This window comes from Sciurus vulgaris (assembly GCF_902686455.1).
Source record: "Sciurus vulgaris genome assembly, chromosome: X".
In the NCBI taxonomy this organism is placed as follows: domain Eukaryota; kingdom Metazoa; phylum Chordata; class Mammalia; order Rodentia; family Sciuridae; genus Sciurus; species Sciurus vulgaris.
Genome location: NC_136471.1, coordinates 48,583,995 through 48,591,968, shown reverse-complemented (window position 1 = coordinate 48,591,968; position 7,974 = coordinate 48,583,995).

Below are 7,974 nucleotides of genomic sequence, written 5' to 3'. Positions count from 1 at the left end.
GATTCTTGGTTGGCATCCATTTTCTTTCAGGGCTTGGTAAATATTGTTCCAGGCCCTTCTAGCTTTTAGGGTCTGGATTGAAAAATCTGCTGATATTCTTATTGGTTTCCCCCTGAATGTAATTTGATTCTTTTCTCTCGCGGCCTTTAAAATTCTTTCTTTATTTTGTATGTTAGGTATTTTCATAATAATGTGCCTTGGTGTGGGTCTGTTGTAATTTTGTATATTTGGAGTCCTATATGCCTCTTGTACTTGGTTTTCCATTTCATTCTTCAGATTTGGGAAATTTTCTGATAGTATTTCATTGAATAGATTGTTCATTCCTTTGGTTTGTTTCTCTAAGCCTTCTTCAATCCCAATAATTCTTAAATTTGGCCTTTTCATGATATCCCATAATTCTTGTAGATTCTGTTCATGATTTCTTATCATCTTTTCTGTTTGGTCAACTTTGTCTTCAAGATTCAATATTTTGTCTTCAATATCTGAGGTTCTGTCTTTCAGGTGTTCTATCCTATTGGTTATGCTTTCTATGGAGTTTTTAACTTGGCTCATTGTTTCCTTCATTTCAAGGATTTCTGTTTGTTTTTTTCTTCAATATATCTAACTCTTTATTGAAATGATCTCTTGCTTCCCGTATTTGCTCCTTTAACTGTTGATTGGTGCGATCATTTAATGCCTGCATTTGCTCTTTCATCTCCTCCTTCAATGTCTGCATTTGCTCTTTCATCTCCTCGTTTGCTTCCCTGATTGTTTTAATTATGTACATTCTGAACTCCCTTTCTGACATTTCTTCTGCTGTGCTGTCATTGGGTTTTATTGATATAGTATCTAGGTTTGTTTGGGACATTTTCTTCCCTTGTTTCCTCATATTGGTCAGATGTCAGTGGGACTTTGTGATATTGCAGAATTCTTCTATTTGCTTATAGTGTCCCTGTAGATTTCCAGTGTATCACCTTCCTGCCTTCAGTAGCCTGAAATCTTGGAGTAACTTGATAATGCAGTACTTCCAAGAAATGCTGCCCCTAGCCCGCTACTGGATCCAGGAGTTGGAGCTGGCTCTGTGTGGAAAGGCTCTCACTGGGTGGTCTGCTCCGAGAAGCTAGCCTGGAAAGGCACTTCCCACCAGAGGGGGCCGGGGTGTGGGCTGCTTGGGGAAGTCCCTGGTTGCCCTGTCCTGGTCCCTGAAGCAACCTGTGGGCAGGAACTCACCGCCCTGGTTCAGGGACTTGAAGCTTGGTTCTGTGCAGAAAGGCTCTCACTAGGGGGCCTGCTCCGAGATGCTGGAGAATCTGGCCCTGTGGGAGGAGCCCACCCCCGGAGTGCGCAGAGCTGCCTGGGGGAGACTCTAGTTGCCCTACCCTACTTTAATAAGCCATCCGAATCCAGGCCTGTCGCCCGGGCAGCACTTCACCGGGTGGGGGAGACTCACCCCGTGGCTCTATTTTAGTCCAAGTCTCTCAATGCCTCCCCTTCTTGAATCCTGGGTTCTGGAGCGACTGGAGATGCAGTCACCCTCTAGTCTGCCATCTTGGATCACCCCATGGAAAAAGCCTGTGGCCGGGGACGCCGGGGGGCAGGTCCGCCTGGAGAGGTCTCTAGCTGCCTTGCCCTGGTCCAAGAGGCTGCTTGCACGCCGAAGGTCACCGCTGGCTTTGGGACTGTGGCTGGCTCTGTGTAGAAAGGCTCTCACTGGGTGGTCTGTTCCAAGAATCTAGCCTGGAAAGGCGCTTCCCGCTGGAGGGGACGGGGCTGCGGGCTGCTTGGGGAAGTCCCTGGCTGCCCTGTCCTGTTCCCTGAAGCAACCTCTCTGATCATTTTAATTATGTACATTCTTAGCTCCCTTTCTGACATTTCTTCTGCCATGCCGTCATTGGATTTTATTGCTGTAGCATCTAGATTTGCTTGGGACATTTTCTTCCCTTGTTTTCTAATATTGCTCAGGTATCTACCCCTCTAGTAGTGAAACTCTATTGACTTATAGTGTCCCTGTAGATTTCCAATAACTCACCTCCTAGCCTTCAGTAGCCTGACGTCTTGGAGGAACTTGATAATGCAGTGATACTCAAGGAACATGCCCCTCTAGGGGTGGTGGCCTTCAAGTAGGTATATTTCCTGCTGGTGAGAAGAGGCACCTCCACTTGTTGACTGTCAGTCAAAAGGGGGACTAGACTGCGGGCTGGGGCATGGCTGATCTGGGCCTGTGTCTCTGGTTCTACCACCCTGGTGGGAAAGCTTCACCTGGCAGGGAAGACTCACCAGCGGGGACGTCTCACTGGGCAGCTCTCCAAGAAGTTCCCTTTAGTCCAGAACTACCACCTGCGCTGGGCAGCCCTCCTCTGTGATGTTCCCAGGGGTCTGGACCTACCTCCTGGGCTAGGGAGCCTTGCCCTGTGATTGAGTCTCTCGCTGGGCAGCCCTCCTCTGTGACATTCCCTGCGGACTGCACCTACTGCCAAGGCCTGGGACCCTCACTCTATGCCAAAGCCTCTTACTGGGTGGTCCTTATCTAGAATGCTCCCAGTTGTCCAGTTTCATGGCTCCAGTGGGGGAGTCTCACTGGGCAACTCTACTCCATGAAGTTTCCTGCATTCCAGGACTACTAACCCATCCAGGGAGCCTCACCCAGTGGGAGAGACTCACCCAGCAGCTCTGAGTTGGTCATGAGTCTCTCAATACCTTCTCTTCTTGAATCCTGAGTCCTGTCAAAGGTCCTCTAGCCTCCTGTAGTTGTCTTAGGAAGGGAACTGCCCTTCCAATGATGATGGCCATGCCCTCAGGAATAATTCAAAATGCCTGCACCAGCCTCCGAAGAAGCTGGGGAGCCCCAGCAAGGGTGTGCTGAGTCAGCACAGAGGCAAGTACAGTGTCCCTCAGCAGTAGAGGGGCAGGCAGGCAGGCTCAGTGATGGTGTCCGACTGTGGCACGGGGGTCAGTCAGGACAGCTAGCTCCGCTCGATGGCATTCGACTTCAGCTTGGGGGTCAGCCTCACTCTAGAATACATTTTTTACCACTATACATCTTTTTTTAACATTAAAAAAATTATATTAACTAATCTCAACTTTTAATTTCTTTTTCTTAGTTGTAGATGGACATAATACCTTTATTTATTTTTATGTGGTTCCGAGGATCGAACCCAGTGCCTTATACGTGCTAGGCAAGTGCACTACCACTGAGCTACAACCCCAACCCCACTAATCTCAACTTTTAGGGGGACACTTTTGGATTAGGTAATCATGTGGTACAATATTAATGTGAATTGCAAAATGTCAACATAACATAGTGTACATAGTGCTCTTTATACTTATAACTTTGCATTAAGAAGATTCATTATTAATAAAAAATCACACAATTTTATTGCTGCAATGGATGATAACAAACTTTGCCACTTATTACATCAGGCAAATAAAGTGAAGTTACTAAAGGGAAAGTGACTAACTCAATAACATATATAGCTCATTTATGGCAGAACTTAGAATATAAACCATGTCTTTCTGACTGCAAAATGTTACTATCACTGTCAAGGTATTTCCTCCATTGGCCTACTGCAGTGATTGCAAGTCCACCAATAGGAACTTCCTTTGAAATAGGGTTTTGTGTTACTCCACCTATCTTCATAATTCATTTGCATAAAGAGAAGGCCCATTGCTAAATTTATTGGATAAGCCATTTTGATGGTTCATAGGACAGGATTTTGGTTTGGAATTTATTGGGGTTTTTGTTTTTGTTGTTTTTGTTCTTGTTGTTGTTTTATTTGCATACTGGGGACTGAACACAGGGCCTTCCACATGCTGAGCAAGTGCTTGACCACTGAGCTATATCTCTGGCTCGAAAGTAATTTTTGATGAGGAAGAGGAAGAAAGGAAAGAACTATAACTAGAGAAATGCAGACCAGTGCAGACATCAGTGTTTACTTCAAAAATAAGAGGACAAAAGTATATTGAGTAATGGGAGAAAAGAAGCTAAAGAAGTACTAAAGGAAGTGCTGGGGTGCAATGAAGGGAAATAGTGGTGAGTGGTAAAAACATACCTCGCCTATTTATTAATTAATACAGTTTGAAAAGTGCTTTTGTATTTATAAAGTGCTTTGTGTAAAACACTTTCTACAGAGTATGCTGCTAGGAAGCATTAAATGAATTGTAAGTTTATTTTCATTTATTTTCCTCTAACTTTCTATTCTTGAATATACTTTGAGATGCATTGGATCAGGTGGTGCTATTAGTTTTAATAGTAGGCTGTGGTGTAGTAGAAAGAGTGTGGTCTTTGGAGCCAGCCATCTAGGATTTGAACCCTGTTTCAGTCACTTATTATTTGGAGTGAGAAGGTGAAAACACAACCCCATTCCTGGCAATGATTTCTTTAGATTTTCTGCATACATTGTTTGATTAAGTCACTCTTCCTAAACTACCAAAAAAGTAACAGAAGAGTAGGCATTGGTTCCAGTAGAATAAAAACACTCTTATTTTATAGATGGAAATGAGGATCTTCCCTTACATTTTTTCAAGATACTATAGACCAGCCCTGCAATTGACATTCTTTTTGCGGAAAATGCAAGTCCTCTGGTCAGGATAGTATGCCTTATATTGTTCCCTTAATGTAGGAAGCAAAATATTTGCTCTTTTGTTCACCTGACCAACTTTGGATTCTGTAGAATTCCTAAATACCCTTGAACTTCTGACTACCCTCTTTTCCATGTCTTTCTGTATTATGGTCTTCCTTGAATTCTACCTGTGCTTGTCCCCAGGTTTACCCTATTGTATGCATCTTACAATCTTATGTCTTCTATTTGCAGGAACAGTTTCTGATTTGATCTTTGCTCTAACCTTTGATTTGAGTGTAATTTCAGGTTTCTAGCTGCTTCCCAATCTAGATAAAAAAGACTTCATATATTTTGAATTCTGGCCTTCTAACCTGTTCTTTATCATGTCTCAAACCTGTGGGTGTCTGCAGTATTCAGGAAATAAAAATGCTATGAACACAGAGTACTCTTCATAATGCATAGAAAAATAAAAAAAACTATTCTATTACTGAACAAGCATATCCATGTTAGGTGCATATATAGGTAATCTAAATGAGACTATGTCAAAAGATAAAATTACAAAAATTTTAAAGACCTTAGGTGTCTTTGTGATTATAGAATCAGGAAACACTTCATTCTATAAAGTACAATAAATGTTCTAGTGAGCTGAACAGAAGGGGTGGAATTTGTACACAGAGAAGGGCTGAAGAAAGCAGGAACAAAGAACAAGGAGTGAATTAGTTCTTTCAGAGTTCCTTTAAAAGTTACTTTCCTTGTAAGGAGGGACCAAGACAAAACAATATCAAAATAACTGATTGGTTAACATCAGGTTACTTCAGGTTACTTTTTTATGTTAGGATTGAAAACAGAGAGGATTTCTTTATCATGCTGATTTAAACTGGGCTGTTTGGGAAAATTGGCTATTATTTCTTTCTCTTTATCTTTGGAAGGTCAAATAACAACTTAATTTCGGCTTGGTGGAAGTTTAGTATGAATAACACCATTTTCACTTTTAGTCTGGACTGTTGGGGCCTCACAGAAGAATTTAGAATTCAAAACAATGGCCTCTGATAATTTTTTTAATGTTATAAAGTAGGGCATTTTCACACACATTTATAGAGATAATTTGTAGCTAGTACAAAACACAAGTCCTTCAAGTTTTATGGTATTTTTTTCTCTTATAAAAGAACTTAACAACGCAATTCACACATTGTTTTCATTATAGTTCCTCCTAAATTCATTATCAAATTGATATAGCTGTTCTACTTAACTTTCTTCATCCAAAGTATAAGAGAAACTCTCCTGAGATAGAAACTTGAGTTAATTCTCCAAGGAGCCAAGGAGACTTCCCAGGGTGTTTACATTTCAAAAAGGATGAAGTCCAGACTCTTAGAGAAAGTTATTTACATTCCAAAAGGTTAGAGTAAGGACCCATGGTTAATTAGGTTTCCTGAAGAAAAGCTCCTAGAAGAGGAGGGGAGACGCTCTATTTGTCCTTTACAAACAGACAAAATCATTACATTTGCTCTGTCACTGACAACAGCAGGCCTTTAGACCCAAAGAGCAGTTGTGGAAACTGCTTAACATGCAGCAAGAAAATCCACCCACAGAGCAGAAAAGACTTGAGAGTCTTATCTTCCTGTCTGATCTTATCTCAAGAGCACTAGAAAAATATTGAATTGCTCCTAAGTTCTCTATCAGTATCCTAGAGACCCAAAAGATTAAGAGCTGTCTATTTTCAAGCAGTACAGGAGAATCAGTTCATGTTGATCAGGCACGAATGCTGGCAACAAAATACTAGAAACCAATTAGCATCCAAAGAAGAGCAAAATAGTAAGTTTACTCATTCAAGTGCTTATATTAACTTACATCATTTCTTTGTTTCAGACAATTCATTTCAGTGGGTACTTTTGCTTTCCTAAATACATTTGAATCAAAACCATTTGTCAAAAGAGGTCCATGTATCTATCAGTTGGTTCATACACACTGTTATATTTGGTACTACACATATCTGTTAGCCTTTATTTTTAGCTTAATATAACATTTCCTTGTATGTCAAGTGCTAGGTGTCACAAATTCCTCCTAATTATAAGTATTATTACTATTATTATTATTTCTGATCTCTAATCTCATGATCTTATTTTAAAATACTTAATTTAAATTTTAAGATACTTAATGAACCTTATGGCATTCATGGAGAAGTTGAGGAATGCAAATCACTTAGAACACTATTACATATTTTGCTCAAATTTGTTGAAAGAGAATGTCTAGTGAATTTCAATTTTAAAAGAGAGTGATTGCCAAGGTTTCCAAACAATCTAGTTGAGTGACTATCATTCACAGTTTAACAAAAACACATTATGTAGATTATACCAAAAAGGTTCCTCTGAAAGAACGCTCAATCCTCTAATTTGTTATACGTTTGAAATAAGATAAGGGATACACAGACATGATTTAAGACCTAAGGGAGTGATAGATCAGACCCACTCCAGGAGCTTCAAAAATAATAAAAGGAAAACAGGGAAGTGGGCAACAAGGATCAAGGACAGGAGGGGATGAGTCAGAGAAGAAGGAAGAAGTGGGGAGAAAAAGGAAAGTTGAGTTTTCAACTTTGAAGAGTTAGCAGATATCTAACTGCATAGGTGGAGGCTAAAGACAGAAAAAACATAAATGGTCTTATCAAACTAAAACTATTTACCACTTAGATATTTACATGCAGATATAAAGGAGATCAGAGAAATGGTACCAACTTAAAATTTAGGGTGAGTCTGAAAGGTTGACATTCTAATGTGTTTATCATGCTGGGGAAAATCAAAAGACTAACGAAGTAAAGCAATGAGTGAAATGATACAGTGTCATTACTTGAAGGCACAAATAATCATTTCAACTCTCTCCTTTTATGAATGAGGAAACTAAGGTTTCCAAGGTACCAGGGAAATCATAGATGGAATGCCTATGGAAACTGAAAGCATATGGAAACTGAAGTGATTTTCCAAAACTCAGACATATGTTCCAAAGCCAGGCCTTTAAATTTTTCATAATGTGCTTGCATTTTTAAAGTTTTCAAAGCTTTTTATGCTCACATTTTAGATTTGGATTTTTAAATAAATATATCTATTTGATATTTATAAAAACTAGAAGTTCACAACTTTGAATGCAGAAGAATTCAAGCAGAGATGAACAATCTTAGTATCAGAGGAATGCTTACATTGTAGCTCAGACTGGAAGAGTTGGTTATGTTGTCATTAACTAATGGCATATTTGAGGTGAAGGGACAGGAATTAAAGCTAACACATTCATTACCAATAGCAGTTTAGTGTAAACATGAAAAGCTTTGAGAAACTAAGATTGTTCTATTTAATTTTGGGTGGGAAGGGAAATGGGATTCTGCCATCCTTAAAAAATGATACTTTTTTTTTTTTTTGCGGTGCTGGGGAATGATACTAAGAGCTGATTA